Source organism: Perca flavescens, chromosome 16 (genome assembly GCF_004354835.1).
Source record: "Perca flavescens isolate YP-PL-M2 chromosome 16, PFLA_1.0, whole genome shotgun sequence".
Taxonomy (NCBI): Eukaryota; Metazoa; Chordata; class Actinopteri; order Perciformes; family Percidae; genus Perca; species Perca flavescens.
In genome coordinates, this window is record NC_041346.1 from 3,008,209 (window position 1) to 3,024,889 (window position 16,681).

Consider the following 16,681-nt stretch of genomic DNA (forward strand, 5'->3'; position numbering starts at 1 on the left):
GACAAGTGTGTATTGTGCCAAATTGGGGTGTCCAGATGCTACTTGTTGGTGTAGCATAGTTGCATACACTTTTTTGGACACACACCTGCAAAGGCAAGGTCTTGCAGTCTTAGACTTCCAGTGAGGTTTTGCTCTATTTCTCTCCATGGTACTGTAGATGAGGGCTCCTACACATTCTGAGGGCCCATAGCTGAAAGACTCTGTGATACACTTCAGAAACCCACATTTCTGATATAGAAACTTTTAGAAAATGGGTCAAATTTGACCCGAGGACAACAGGAGGGTTAAAATATCCTCGCTGACACAAAAAGCTCAAAGCATCCTCAGCAGGACAAAGCGCTGCTGGGTTTTTTTGTTTACACAAAGAGTCAGTGTGCTGTGAGAAGGACAGGCCCAAGGTATTTAAAAACATCAACCTGATATGGTGCTAAAACGCTGTTGAGGACAGACATTTTTGTTTTATAATGGTGGCTGTTTCATATTCCTTTGCAGTTGAATTTGTGCCAGAGCTTCACCATGTCCGTGACTTCGTTTTTTCTTATCACACTGATAACACTCCCCTTGAAAACAAAGCTGCTCAAAGTTTAAATGGAAGGTGGAATTTCAGCCTCTTTCAACAGGTTTGTTGAAATTGGACGAAATTCAAAGAAAACCAGGAGTAAGTGTTTGAATAAAGCAGCCACAGGGGTGTCAGCTGAGCTGAGAGACTATAAAAGGACATTTAGCAGCAGCTGTGGAACCATTCGTTCCAGCAGAGAGTCCATCATGAGGTGTCTTGTGTTTCTGCTCTTCGTGGCTTTGGCCAACGCCAAGGTCTACGAACGCTGTGAATGGGCCTGAGTGCTGAAGGCTAATGGGATGGACGGCTACCGCGGCATAAGCCTGGCTGACTGTGAGTATGATCCTGCCCGTCTGCAGATACTGTCTGGAGCAGAAAATATTACTCATTTACATGCATCTTTATTTTCTAGTTTATTACCATCCTTCTCACTAAATGTCGTGTATACTTCTCTATGTATGCCATAAATTTGAAAAGCTTGCCGTACCGAACAATGTATTGTAAGGTTAGAAATTATATATATATATATTTATTTATTTATTTATTTATTTATTTATTTATTTATTTATTTATTTATTTATTTATTATTCATGTATTTTTTTCACCTTTAAAGTAAGCCATTGCTTTCCATTAATTTTGATACAGTAAGGAAATCCATTAGCAGACTCTTACTTAAATTGTTTAATCAATCAGAGTAAACATCCAATTAGAAGTTACTTGTGCTGCATTATGTTATCTCATAAGATGTTATGTTTTTTGTACAGATTAAACATATGTGTTAAAGCTTGTGCTAAAGATGGGGGCTGCCTGCTGAGACTCGGCGCAAAAAAAACGCTCAAATAAACCTTGGTACGTGTGACAAGACTGTTATGTAAAGAAGGATAATTTCCGTTTAAACCTATATCTTGTCAATGCGAGAAACAAGACGTCGTTTGCAGCCAAACAACACATTATGACGAAAGTAAACAAGCAGCTGGGTGAAACCAACGCGGCCTTGACTCAGGTTATTGATGATTTAATGGCCAAATACTTCAAAGAGGCCGACGTGAAAGCCGAATCACGCTTTAACAGGCTTGAGAAACGCATTGATAGTATGCATTCAACTTTATCCAAGCACACGGAGGAAATACGGATAATACGCTCAGATACAACCCAGTTAAAAGAGCGTGTGAGTGAGGCTGAACAAACTGTCTCGCAGTGTGTGGAAACAATACACAAATATCAAGGAAAACTCACAGAAATGGAGGATCGCGCACAAAGAGACAATCTGCTTATATTTAATCTAAAAGAAGGAGTTGAAGGTGCAAATGCTCTGGATTACTTGCGAGAGCACCTTCCCAGGTGGTTTCCTGCTCTCGCTGACACCTGCCCGGAGCTGATGCGATGTCACCGGCTTGGACGCCTGCCTGAGCGAGGCACTGGGAGTGAGCTGCGGAGACCACGGCCGCTGATTGTTAGATGTCTCCGGTATACTGACAGGGATCGTATTCTCAAAGAATCCAGGAAAAATCGTGTGGCTAATATTCAACTTCAGTTTTCAGCGGTCTACAGCGAGGCCACTTCAAAGCGTCGTAAATTATGCTACAAGGTGATGCATGAAGCCCATATAAAGGGGTTTCAGGCTTTCCTTCTGTACCCCGCGACAATAAAACTTACCAAAGGGAAAGCCAATCATTTATTTCAAGACGCAAGTAAGGCTGAGCTTTTCATTTCAACTATAGAGGATTAAAGTAACTCCAGCGCAGTTACTTGGTAAGGCTGCTATGAGGCAATTTTGTTGGACTTTTTTTCTCGAGCTTATGAATTTTTGAGAATTTCTTTTTTGTTGTTGTTGCTGTTGTTGTTTTGGTTTGTCATAATGATTGTCACTTTGATAAAGTTTTTGGGAGAGTGGATCTATTATGAGCGCTGACTTATTTTATGTATGGGGGGGCGGTGGAATCTGGGAGGGGGGTGGGATGAGTGGGGGAAGAGGGGGAAGGGAATGTTCAATCACCAATATTTTGTTTTCTACCTATCTTTTAAATACATCTTTGGATATATGGAGATTTTTAGTTGTTATTTAAAACTAGATAAGTATAACACTGACAAGATTTGATACTAGAGAGCAAAGCATGCATGATTTTGAAAAAGACCTGGACCCTGATAGCCATGGGTTGAATGAAACAGGTGACACCTCTAAATATTATACTGACTATGAATTTAATTTAAATGTTAATTTAAGGGACAGTCTGTCGCTTGTTCATTTCAACATCATAAGTCTTCAACAAAATGAAGGATTATATCACTACATTTACAAGTCGATTCAATATAATAGCACTTTCTGAAACATGGATTAGTAATGAAAAGGGAGGAGACTTTGAACTAGAAGGATACAAGTTATATCAAGTAAATAGATCAGAAAAAAGAGGAGGAGGTGTGGCATTGTGTGTTGACAGTCATTTGAAATGCAAACTTGTTGAAAAAATGTCTATTGCAATCGAGGGAATCTTTGAATGTGTAGCTGTTGAAATTGATATGGGAAAAACAGGAATGTGATTGTTGCTTGCATTTATAGAGCTCAAGGATCCAAAATAGATGTTTTTGTAAGTTTACTTCAGATTTCTTAGATGCATACAAGATCTCTTTTTTCTTTAATTAGACAGCCTAGCAGAATTACTAGCTCGTGTGCCACATTAATTGATAATATTGTCACAAATGATGTTCAAAAAATTGTTCAAAGTGGATTATTGATAAATGACTTCAGCAATCATTTGCCTGATTTTACCATATGTGATATGCAACCTGAGATATACAAGAGCTCACATCAGCCTTCATATTTTAAGTAAGAACTTAAAGTAAGAACCGAGAAAACAAATTACTTTAGGAGTGAGCTTTCACAACAGAACTGGTCAGGTGTTCATGTGACCGATGTGAATACAGCATATGAAACTTTTTTAAATATGTATATATCTAGTTACGATAAATGTTGCCCACTAAAGCTGTCAAAAAAATCCCCTAAAAATGATAAACCTTGGATGACATTAGGATTAATTAAAGCATATAAAAAGAAAAACAGATTGTATAAAGACTTTGTAAAAAATGGGACACCTAATTGTGAAGCCAAATATCCATCCATCCAGCCATCTTCGTCCGCTTATCCGGTGTCGGGTCGCGGGGGGAGCAGCTCCAGCAGGGGACCCCAAACTTCCCTTTCCCGAGCAACATTAACCAGCTCCGACTGGGGGATCCCGAGGCGTTCCCAGGCCAGGTTGGAGATATAATCCCTCCACCTAGTCCTGGGTCTTCCCCGAGGCCTCCTCCCAGCTGGACGTGCCTGGAACACCTCCCTAGGGAGGCGCCCAGGGGGCATCCTTACCAGATGCCCGAACCACCTCAACTGGCTCCTTTCGACGCAAAGGAGCAGCGGCTCTACTCCGAGCTCCTCACGGATGACTGAGCTTCTCACCCTATCTCTAAGGGAGACGCCAGCCACCCTCCTGAGGAAACCCATTTCGGCCGCTTGTACCCTGGATCTCGTTCTTTCGGTCATGACCCAGCCTTCATGACCATAGGTGAGGGTAGGAACGAAAACCGCACCCGCTGCGCCGATTCTCCGACCAATCTCCCGCTCCATTGTCCCCTCACTCGCGAACAAAACCCCAAGGTACTTGAACTCCTTCACTTGGGGTAAGGACTCATTCTCTACCTGGAGAAGGCATTCCATCGGTTTCCTGCTGAGAACCATGGCCTCCGATTTAGAGGTGCTGATCCTCATCCCAACCGCTTCACACTCGGTTACGAACCGATCCAGTGAGTGCTGAAGGTCGCAGGCCGATGATGCCATCAGGACCACATCATCTGCAAAGAGCAGCGATGAGATCCCCAGCCCACCAAACTGCAACCCCTCCCCACCCCGACTACGCCTCGATATCCTGTCCATAAATATTACAAACAGGATTGGTGACAAAGCGCAGCCCTGGCGGAGGCCAACCCTCACCTGAAACGAGTCTGACTTATTACCGAGAACCCGGACACAGCTCTCACTTTGGTCATACAGAGATTGGATGGCCCTGAGTAGAGACCCCCTCACCCCATACTCCCGCAGCACCTCCCACAGTATCTCCCGGGGGACCCGGTCATACGCCTTCTCCAAATCCACAAAACACATGTAGACCGGTTGGGCATACTCCCAGGCTCCCTCCAGGATCCTTGCGAGTGAAGAGCTGGTCCGTTGTTCCACGACCAGGACGGAATCCGCATTGTTCCTCCTCAACCCGAGGTTCGACTATCGGCCGAACCCTCCTTTCCAGCACCTTGGAGTAGACTTTACCAGGGAGGCTGAGAAGTGTGATACCCCTATAATTGGCACACACCCTCTGGTCCCCCTTTTTTAAAAGGGGAACCACCACCCCAGTCTGCCACTCCTTTGGCACCGTCCCAGACTTCCACACAATGTTGAAGAGGCGTGTCAACCAGGACAGCCCCTCCACACCCAGAGCCTTGAGCATTTCTGGACGGATCTCATCAATCCCGGGGCTTTGCCACTGTGTAGTTGTTTGACTACATCAGTGACTTCCGCCTGGGAAATCGGCGACAATCCCCGTTATCCTCCAGCTCAGCCTCTAACATAGAGGGCGTATTAGTCGGATTCAGGAGTTCCTCAAAGTGCTCCTTCCACCGCCCTATTACCTCCTCAGTTGAGGTCAACAGTGTCCCATCCTTACTGTACACAGCTTGGATGGTTCCCCTTCCCCCTCCTGAGGTGGCGAACAGTTTTCCAGAAGCACTTTGGTGCCGACCGAAAGTCCTTCTCCATGTCTTCTCCAAACTTCTCCCACACCCGCTGCTTTGCCTCTTTCGCGGCAGAGGCTGCAGCCCTTCGGGCCCTTCGGTACCCTGCAACTGCCTCCGGAGTCCTCCGGGATAACATATCCCGGAAAGACTCCTTCTTCAGTCGGACGGCTTCCCTGACCAGCGGTGTCCACCACGGTGTTCGTGGGTTACCGCCCCTTGAGGCACCTAAGACCCTAAGACCACAGCTCCTCGCCGCAGCTTCAGCAATGGAAACTTTGAACATTGTCCACTCGGGTTCAATGCCCCCAGCCTCCACAGGGATGCACGAAAAGCTCCGCCGGAGGTGTGAGTTGAAAGTCTCCTCCAGACGTTCCCAATTTACCCGCACTACACGTTTGGGCTTACCAGGTCTGTCCAGAGTCTTCCCCCACCCCCTGACCCAACTCACCACCAGATGGTGATCGGTTGACAGCTCTGCCCCTCTCTTCACCCGAGTGTCCAAAACATACGGCCTCAGATCAGATGAAACGATTATGAAATCGATCATTGACCTTCGGCCTAGGGTGCTCTGGTACCAGGTACACTTATGAGCATCCCTATGTTCGAACATGGTGTTCGTTATAGACAATCCATGACTAGCACAGAAGTCCAACAACAAACAACCACTCTGGTTTAGATCAGGGAGGCCGTTCCTCCCAATCACGCCTCTCCAGGTGTCTCCATCATTGCCCACGTGTGCGTTGAAGTCCCCCAGCAGAACAATGGAGTCCCCCTCTGGAGCCCCATGCAGGACTCCAGTCAAGGTCTCCAAGAAGGCCGAATACTCCGAACTCCTGTTTGGTGCATATGCACAAACAACAGTCAGAGCTCCAGACAACACAGCCCTCAGGTTCACAGAGACACACAAACCTCTCCACCACGATAAGGTGATGGTTCACGGAGAAGCCAAATATAAAGCATACAAAAATAAATTGACGACAATTTTAAGAGAAACCAAAAGGGATTATTACAATAAACAATTGAAAGATAAAAAAGGATGAATGAAAACAACATGGAAAATATTAAATAATATAATAAAACCAAACTCACAACATATTAAGTTTCCTGAATATGTTGTGTTCAATGAAACTGTTATGAACAATAGCATAGATGTGGCCAATGAATTTAACTCATTTTTTATTAATATTGGGGAGAACATTGCCAAATCAATTGATATATCTAATCAAAGGCAAAATGCTACCTGTAGAATGGAAAGTAGAATAATGCAGTCCATGTTCCTGGGTGAGGTTAAGGAAAATGAAATTGCGTCTATTGTTAGCAAATGTGAAAATAAAACATCTACTGATAGTGATGGACTGGACATGACCATTGTAAAAAGGACTATTGGCTGCATTATTAATCCTCTGACTTTTATTTTTAATTTGTCTATACATGCGGGTGTTTTTCCGGAGAAAATGAAGGTCGCCAAAGTCGTTCCACTTTTCAAAAAGGGAGATGTACATCACTTTAATAACTATAGACCAGTGTCATTGCTCTCTCAGTTTTCTAAAATCCTTGAAAAGTGGTTTTCTCAAAAACTAAATATTTTTTTAGAAAAACATAAATTAATTACTGAAAAACAATATGGCTTTAGAGCAAAAAGATCAACAGCTTTGGCATTAATTGAACTCATAGAAAAAATTACATCTGCAACTGAGAATAAGCAACACACAGTGGGGGTCTTCAATCAACTTAAGCAAAGCATTCAACACCATAAATTATAGTCTGCTATTGTCAAAATCATACAATTATGGCATTAGGGGTCTAGCTCATAAATGGCTCAAAAGTTATCTCAGCAATCGACAGCAGTTTGTTCAAATTAATGGTCAAAAATCTGAGTTGAAAGATATAATATGTGGAGTACCACAAGGGTCAGTTTTAGGCCCATTACTTTTTATTTTGTTCATTAATGACCTCTGCGAAGTGTCTAAGGTAGTACAGTTTTTGATGTTTGCCGATGACACCAAAAATTTTTATTCTGGAAATAATCTGTCAAAAATTATAGAAGAGATAAATTCAGAAATGGGAAAAATTAAGAAATGGTTTGACAAAACTAAATTATGTTTAAATTGGGAAAAAACAAAATACATGATTTTTGGTAATTTTAAAAAGAATGAAAATGTAATGATAGCAATTGAAGGAATTGATATTGAAAGAATTAATGAGATAACATTTTTAGGTGTTATTTTGGACGATAAATTGAATTGGAAAGAACACAGTTTATATTAAGAGTAAAGTTTGTAAAAGTTTTGGGGTCTTGTATAAAGTTAAAGATGTTTTAGATTATTCAACGTTGCTTATGTTGTACAATTCCCTAATACTCCCATATTTTGGATACTGCATAGAAGTTTGGGGTAATACATACCCTACTAACACAAAACCTCTGTTTTTGTTACAGAAAAAAACATTAAGGATTATCAATAAGACAGGCTACAGAGAACACACTAATAGTTTATTTATAAAATCTGGACTTCTAAAATTCAAAGACTTGGTTGATTTGAAGATTTTGATTTTTATGTGGAAAGCTAAGCAAAGAGTTTTGCCTATGGTTTTACAAAATTTATTTACTCCTGTATCAGAGGAAGATGGCCATAGAAGGCAATATCATTTTAAAACTCTTTTCGCACGTACTACACAAAAACAGAGGTGTTTGTCCATTTATGGAGTTACCACATTGGACTATGAACTGAAGTGCTGCGATAGTGTTTGTAAATTTAAGAATTTGTATAAGAAAAAAATACAGGAATGTTATAAGAAAAAAGATGACTAATATGCTTATAATGATGATAATTAAATGTAAAGATAGGTAGTACTGATAATTTTTGGTGTTTGGGGTGAGGATTGGGGTTGATCCACTCATGAAGCAGTGTTTTTTTTTTGTTTTGTTTTTTTTGATGTGCACAATTAAGTGACAGGTACCATAAGATTTTTTTCTTCTTCCGGTTCCTATTTTTTTTCATTCATGCATGTAATGAATGAATGAATGAACGAATGAATAAAGGTAAAGTAAAAGTAAGTTAAGTTAGCCAGCTGCTGCCAGTAGCTTCATTTTTAGTGTACAGAAATAAGAGTTGTGTCAATCTTTTCATCGAACACTCGCCCATCGCCATGCAACAATAATGTTGACAAAAATGTAGTTGATAGTCATGGTCAAGTTTTAGTTTAGTTTTTTGGGGCATTTTTTATGCTTTTTTTCATAGGAAAGCTTAGACATTAAAGGGGGTAGAGAGGGGGAATGACATGCAACAAAGGGCCACAGGTTGGAATTTATCCAGCAGCTGCTGCAGCAAGGACTGAGCCTCTGTACATGGGGCGCAAGATCTACCAAGTGAGCTACCCAGGCAGCCCCAAGCTTTAGTCTTAGTTTTTAGGTTTGTTTTGCAAAAAAATCTGCTAATTCAGTGTAAAAGTTTTACTTGATAGAGATACAAGATACAGTAGGTAGATTTTATTTTATTAAACCTTTTTTATAAAAGGTAATCTCATTGAGACACAGGGTCTCATTCTCAAGAGAGACCTGTTTTGGACAATACACAACATCAGTTAAGATAATAATCATAAGGTTTCAACCACATCTCGTCAACCGCAACATCGGAGACGGATCCACTGACTACGGCATCTTCCAGATCAACAGCCGCTGGTGGTGTAACGATGGCGTCACGCCCACATCAACCGCCTGCAACATTAGATGCAGTGGTCAGTGATGAACAACCACACCCAAAACCTTAAACCATCCTATAACATGCTAATTTTTGGATGCTTTTATATAGGCCTCAGTGGTCCCCTAATACTGTATCTGAGGTCTCTTTTATATAGACCTTAGTGGTCCCCTAATACTGTATCTGAGGTCTCTTTTATATAGACCTTAGTGGTCCCCTAATACTGTATCTGAAGTCTCTTTTATATAGGCCTTAGTGGTCCCCTAATACTGTATCTGAAGTCTCTTTCCCGAAATTCAGACTTGGTGCAGAATTACAGCCACTAGAGCCAGTCCCATAATGAACTTTCTTTAGAATGTGCCATTTCTGTGTCTATAGCTTTAAACGCTATTGATGAGGAGAGAGGGGGGGCAAGGTGGAGGGGGCAAGGTGACCAACTGCCATGATATCTCTCTCTCTTTCTCATGGGCAGGCCAAATTCTCTGGGCGGGCAAAGCAGAGAAAGGGGAGGTAACCTTGGTCCTTATGACCTCATAAGGAGGAGATTCCAGATCGGTCCATCTGAGCTTTCATTTTCTCAAAGGCAGAGCAGGATACCAGGGCTCGGTTTACACCTATCGCCGTCGTGGTGGTTGTTGTCTATCTCGAGGAAAGGACTTGTGTCGATAGGTGAATGAGAGGCAAACTGTAAAGTGCACTAAAAAAAAAAAAAAAAAATATATATATATATATATATATATATATATATATATATATATATATAAAAAAGAACTTCATAAATGAACTTCACTTACCAAGTGAAGCTAATATTACTGAGCTTTTGAGAAGCTCCATTGTTCACTCACTGTGTGTACTTCCACATTAATGTCTACTTTTTAAATGACTGTTCAAATCCAGATTTTATTTTATTTTTTCACAGAGCTTCTGACCGACAATGTCAGAGTGGCGATCAATTGTGCCAAGCGTGTCGTTAGGGATCCCCAGGGCATCGAAGCCTGGTAAGATCTGATGATGATGATGTGACTGTTATGTGTTCACAAACCTTCACATGTGAGAGATGGGTGATGTCCCTCTGTCTGGTTTCAGGGTGGCCTGGTGCAATCAATGTAAGAACCGCAACCTGAGCTCCTACATGGCAGGATGTGGCCTTTAATCAACTAATGGAACCAGAATATTCTCCCATCTTCAGCTGCATAGGATGGAATCATTTCTATTTGTATGTTTGATCTGACAGGAGAACTGAAGCTACAGAAGATTCTTTTAAAACAAGACAATTTCAAAACTTTACTTAAATGTATTAAGTGCCTATTATACATGATGTAACTACTATCTAATCAGTAAACACAAGTGTTTTGAGTTGAATTGTTATCAAAAGCAACTAATGAAACAATAAAAAGCAAAAATAAACTTAATGCATCACTTATATTCTGTTCACCAGTTCATCAACATCTTGCCAATTTGCAAAGGGCCCAAAAAGGGTTTCTTTGTTGTTGTTTTCACAGAAAAAATGCTGTTGTATGAGGACCAACACGGCCATGGTAAAACAATTTTAGTGTTCAGCTTTAAGGTAATTACTTTTCCTTTGTTTTTAAATCAAGCTCAATGGCGAGAAAACAGAAAAAACACACCAATCTAAAAAAGGGAAGCAAATATATGTTAAGGCAAGGCAAGGCAAGGCAGCTTTATTTGTATAGCACATTTCAGCAACAGGGCAATTCAAAGTGCTTTACATAAAACATTAAAGAGCAGTTAGAAGACAATTAAAAACAATTTAAAAACATTAATAAACAAATTAAAAACATTAAAAGACAAGAATAAAATTGATAGTGCAGTATAAGAATATAAGTTACAGTGCAGTATAAGAAATTAAAATTAATAAAATAGATTATTTAAAGAAAAGCAACATCAAAAAGATAGGTCTTTAGCTTAGATTTAAAAGAACTGAGAGTTGCAGCGGACCTACAGGTTTCTGGGAGTTTGTTCCAAAGATGTGGAGCATAAAAACTGAACGCTGCTTCCCCCTGTTTAGTTCTGACTCTAGGGACAACAAGTAGACCTGTCCCAGACAACCTGAGAAGTCTAGGTGGGTCATAATGTAGTAGCAGATCAGAAATGTATTTTGGCACTAAACCGTTTAGTGATTTATAAACCAGTAAAAGTATTTTGAAATCAATTCTTTGAGGCACAGGGAGCCAGTGTAAAGACTTCAGAACTGGAGTGATGTGATCAAATTTCTTGGTTTTAGTGAGGACTCGAGCAGCAGTGTTCTGAATCAGCTGCAGCTGTCTGATTGATTTTTTAGGGAGACCCTTAAAGACACCGTTACAGTAGTCAAGTCTACTGAAGATAAAAGCATGGACAAGTTTTTCCAGATCCTGCTATAACATCCTGAGAAGTCCTTTAACCCTTGATATATATTTTTAAGGTGATAATAGGCTGATTTTTTAATTATGTTAATGTGGCTTTTAAAATCCAGGTCTGAGTCCATGACTACACCAAGATTTCTGGCTTTGTCTGTTGTTTTTAACATTGTCGTTTGAAGCTGAGCGCTGACTTTCAATCGTTCCTCTTTTGCTCCAAAAACGACCACCTCCATTTTTTCTTCATTTAATTTAAGAAAGTTCTGGCACATCCAATCATTAATCTGTTGAATGCACATATTTAATTGTTGTATTGGGCTATAGTTCCCTGGCGATAAGGTTATGTAAATTTGTGTGTCATCCGCATAATTATGGTAATTTATTTTGTTGTTTTCCATAATCTGAGCCAGTGGAAGCATGTAGATGTTGAACAGAAGAGGCCCCAGAACTGAGCCTTGGGGAACTCCGCACGTCATATTTGTATGCTCAGATGTATAATTACCTATAGACACAAAGTAGTCCCTATTCTTTAAATAGGATTCAAACCACTTTAGTACTGAGCCAGAAAGACCAACCCAGTTTTCCAATCGGTCAAGCAATATGTCATGGTCTACCGTATCAAATGCAGCACAGAGATCAAGTAATACTAAGACTGAAATTTTGCCAAGGGCATTAAGATAGGCGAGATAGAAAGCCGGGTGGGTCTTTACGCAGATGATACACTATTATATCTCTCGGACCCAGAGGCGTCTGTTCCCCTTTTGCTTGATTTCATTAACTCATTTGGTGAACTGTCTGGCTATACAATCAACTGGGGAAAGAGCGAGTTCATGCCCCTATCGGACAGTTCAGACCCAAGATTTCTTGACATGCTGCCATTTACACTAGTGAAAGATCACTTCACGTATCTAGGGCTTAAGATACCCCGTGACCCTAAGCAATTATTTAAACTTAACTATGCTGATATGGTCTTGAAGCTAAAGCGCAACATAGAGAAATGGAGGACTCTGCCACTGTCCATGGTGGGGCGTATCAATGCAGTCAAGATGGTGGCTCTCCCTAGGTTTTTGTACTTATTTCAGAATCTGCCGATCTTTCTCACCTCAGCATTTTTTAAGAAATTGGACTCAATTGTCTTTCCTTTTATTTGGGGGTACAAAGCGCATCGCATATCTAAAGCACACCTGCATAAGCCTACAGAGGAGGGGGGGTTTGGTCTCCCCGTTTTCAGGAATTACTATTGGGCGGCTAATGCTAGGGTCTTGATGTACTGGCGGCAGGGTCAGCCCGGTGAGGCCCCTAACGGCTCTCCCCTGTGGGTAAACATTGAAGCCGCAGCGGTACAAGGCTCTTCCCTTTGCACCTTACTTTTTTCTAAGACAGAGTCTCCTTGTAAACTTATTGGTAACAACTTTGTTCTGAGAAACTCCCTCAGGATCTTGAATCAGATAAGGAGCACTCTCAAGCTGCTGAACACTTCTGCACACACTCCTATATGCCACAACCATTCATTCTTACCATCCTGGGCAGATGGGGTGTTTGTAGACTGGAGGGAGAGGGGACTTGTTGCCCTCGGAGACCTATATGTAGACAAACATTTTGCTTCATTTGGTCAACTGACAACAAAATTTAATTTACCAAATTCTCATCACTTTCGATATCTTCAAATCAGGCACTATGTTAAAGGCGTATTTCAAAACTTTGACACCATGCCAACAAGTTGCCCATTCTATGATCTCATGCTGCTTCCTCCTGACTCCAGGCACCTAATATCTCGCTTTGTATCCCTGTTCTCCACCTCCGCATCCACTCACCATCTCAGATAAGCCTGGTCTAACGAGCTGGAGCTTGAGGTGTCTGACGATACCTGGAATGAAGCTTTGACCAGAATTCACACATGCTCTGTCAATGTTAGATATAAATTGATTCAATACAAAGTTGTTCATCGGTGGCATTACTCTAAGCAAAAGCTGCATAGGATTTATCCATCACTTTCTCCACTGTGTGACCGATGTGGAGGTGCAGAGGGCTCGTTATCACATCTTTTTTGGTTATGTCCTCAACTGCATAAGTTCTGGAGTGATGTATTTCAGTGGCTTAGTCTGGTTTATAACTTGGACATTGCCCCTGATCCAGAGCTGGCGCTCTTTGGGTGCTCGGAGAATGCTCTCAGGTTCTCGCCTGAGATACAACAAGCACTAATGCTTGGCATGGTTGCTGCAAAGAAAATGATTCTCCTGGACTGGAAGTCCCCCACCTCCCCTTGCTTTCGAAAATGGCTCAACGAAATGACTGAGATTATCCAGATGGAAAGGATACGCTTCCACAACTCTAAAACACCAAACCGCTTTCTAAGCATTTGGGGACCATTCATTAACTATCTTAAAGACATATAACCCTTTTCTGTAGAGATGTGCCTTTGACTGTATTGCAACTTGTATTTTTCTAACATTTGACCTTGTAGGTAACGGCAATATTGCATTCATTTAAGACACACTTTTAAATTTATCTGGCAGCTCTGTTTTTTTCATTTTGTTGTTTTGTTTTGTGTTTTCCTTTCTGTCGCTGTGCTTCACTTACATATAACTTGAAAAATTTGAAAATAAAATATGAAAAAAAAAAAAAAAAAACTGAAATTTTGTCACTTTCTGTGTTTAAGTGGATGTCATTAAAGACTTTAACAAGAGCCGTCTCGGTGCTGTGGTGTGGTCGAAAACCTGACTGGAAGGCATCAAAACTGTTTAGCGATAAGAAAAGGTTGAATTGTTGAAAAACCACTTTTTTACTTAAAAATGGAAGGTTTGATATTGGCCTATAGTTGCTCATTAGTGTCGTGTCTAGTTTGTTCTTTTTTAGGAGTGGCTTGATGACTGCCGTTTTCAGGGCCTGTGGGAAGATACCTGAGAGCAGAGACGTGTTTACAATCTGTAGAATATCAGAAGCCAAACAGTTCGAAACATTTTTGAAAACACCCGTTGGTAGAATATCAAGGCAACAGGAAGAGGTTTTCAGATGTTGTATAATGTCCGCCAGGTTTTTAAGGTTGATCGTAGGAAATTGTATCATGTTGGAATTTGTTTTGCGTGCACACTGTGACAACACATCTCCTGTACTTGATATGGAAGCACTGACTGTTTGTCTAATTTTCTGAATTTTGTCTGTGAAGAAGGAGGCAAAGTCATTGCAAGCCTTGCTAGACAACAGTTCAGATGCTACTGGTACTGGAGGGTTTGTTAATCTATCAACAGTAGCAAAGAAAGCACGTGAATTATTATTGTTTCTGGCGATAATGTCAGAGAAAAAGGCCTTGCATTTCTTAGTTCCAGATTATAAATGCGAAGTCTCTCTTTATAAGTGTTATAATGGATCTGGAGATTAGATTTTTGCCAACTGCGTTCAGCTTTTCAACACTCTCTTTTTTTCTGTTCTCACAACTATAATATTTCTCCATGGAGATCTTTTCTTACCAGAAACAGCTTTGACCTTAGTGGGAGCAATAGCATCAATAACATTCGTAATTTTACAGTTGAAATTATCTACAAGCTCAGTCACTGATGCCCCAGTGAGGGCGGGTGTAGAGGAGAAAAGCTGAATGAATGATTCACTGGTGTTTTCAGTGATATACCATTTTCTGATTAACTTTGTTTGAACACTTTTGGGCACAGAGAGAGTGCCGTTAAAGAAAACAAAGGAATGATCAGAGAGAGCAACATCAGTCACCACAACCTTGGAAATGTTTAGACCCTTGGAGATAATCAAGTCCAGAGTGTGCCCCTTATTGTGCGTGGGCTGTGTAACATGCTGAGTCAGTCCATAGCTCTCAAAAACACAACACAGTTCTTTGGTCCCTCGGTCCTGGGGGTTGTCAACATGAATGTTAAAATCACCAGAAATAATTACACGGTCAAAGTTAATACAGATTATAGACAGCAGTTCATTAAAATCGTCAAAGAAGGTTGCACAGTATTTAGGTGGCCTGTAGATATTTAGAAGTATAGCTTGAGGGGAGGATCTTAGCTGAAGAGCTACATATTCAAAAGAAGCAACATTTCCATAAGATAATTGCGTACATTGGAATGAGTCATTAAACAAAATGGCGACTCCACCTCCTTTCTTATTCACTCTATTCTCACTCATAAAACTGAAGTTAGGGGGGGCTGACTCAATGAGAACAGCAGCACTGTTATTATGGTCCAACCAGGTTTCAGTTAAAAACATAAAATCAAGATTGTGCTTAATAATAAAATCATTGATTAAAAATGATTTTCCCGCCAAAGACCTAACGTTTAGTAGTGCTAGTGTTAGTGCGTTTTCATTTTTTGGGACAGACTGTGGCTGACGAGGAATGAATGCTAAATTTGCAAAGTTTGCAGTTACGTGCTTATTCACCATTCTTTTTCGATTACCTATCACAACATAAATTGTGGAAGAATCTAATACGCAGGGCCCAGGCTTGTCTTGGAAAGAGTCATGAGTGCTACTAGGCATGCAGCCTGGACCCGGCCCATATCAGTTAATGCTTACTGCATTTTGCACACAAGCATCCTTATCAGTTTGGGGAGAAGGAGTTAACTGCTGTCCTTGAGGAGGGATAGGTGCCTGGCGTTTTACGATGGGAGAAGGAAGGGGGGCATACTTGGTTCCAGCATTTACCAGCTGCTTCATCTGGTCAGTGAACTCCAACATGGGGATGGGGGAAAGAGGGGAGAGCGACGTATCCTTAAAGAGGTCCTCAAAGCTGTCATGGTTGTCAAAGGGGTTTGAGGAGTGTTGGACGGGTGAGATGGCGGGTTGAGATTTCTCATCTCCGCTCTTTGGTCTCCCATGGTCAAATCTTTGCTCGGGTGGGGGCTGTAGTGGATCACTGTTAACAATGAATATATACACCAAACAGTGAGCAGAAAAATGATGTACATTAATAATAATACTGAAAGTAATCAGTCTGAGCTATCTCACATCTGTTAAAGGGTAACTTAATTTTTTTTTCAACCTGGACCCCAGACCGGGCTGCAATGTAACCCTATGGGGAAAATGTACATCATCATTTATTGATCATATCAGCTGTTTTTTGCCATTGAAAGGCTCAGATTATTATTCTAATTCATTCAATTCATTATGGAAAGAATCTTTACAGAGATAGATATTTTTAAAAACATCTTTAAGACCTTTCTTTTTAACCAGAAACAGCTCTGAGGTCTCTAGCGCTAAACCCACCAGACTCCATTTAAAAAAAACAATACTTTTAGCATGTATAGAGCCAACATAATTTCACATGTACATCTTTAAAC

At 40.9% G+C, this 16,681-nt stretch overlaps 1 pseudogene; it reads left to right on the forward strand.

The window, feature by feature from the left end:
- Positions 1–765: 765 nt before the first annotated feature.
- Positions 766–10,186, forward strand: LOC114570969 (lysozyme C-like; annotated as a pseudogene).
- The last annotated feature ends 6,495 nt before the right edge of the window (positions 10,187–16,681 follow it).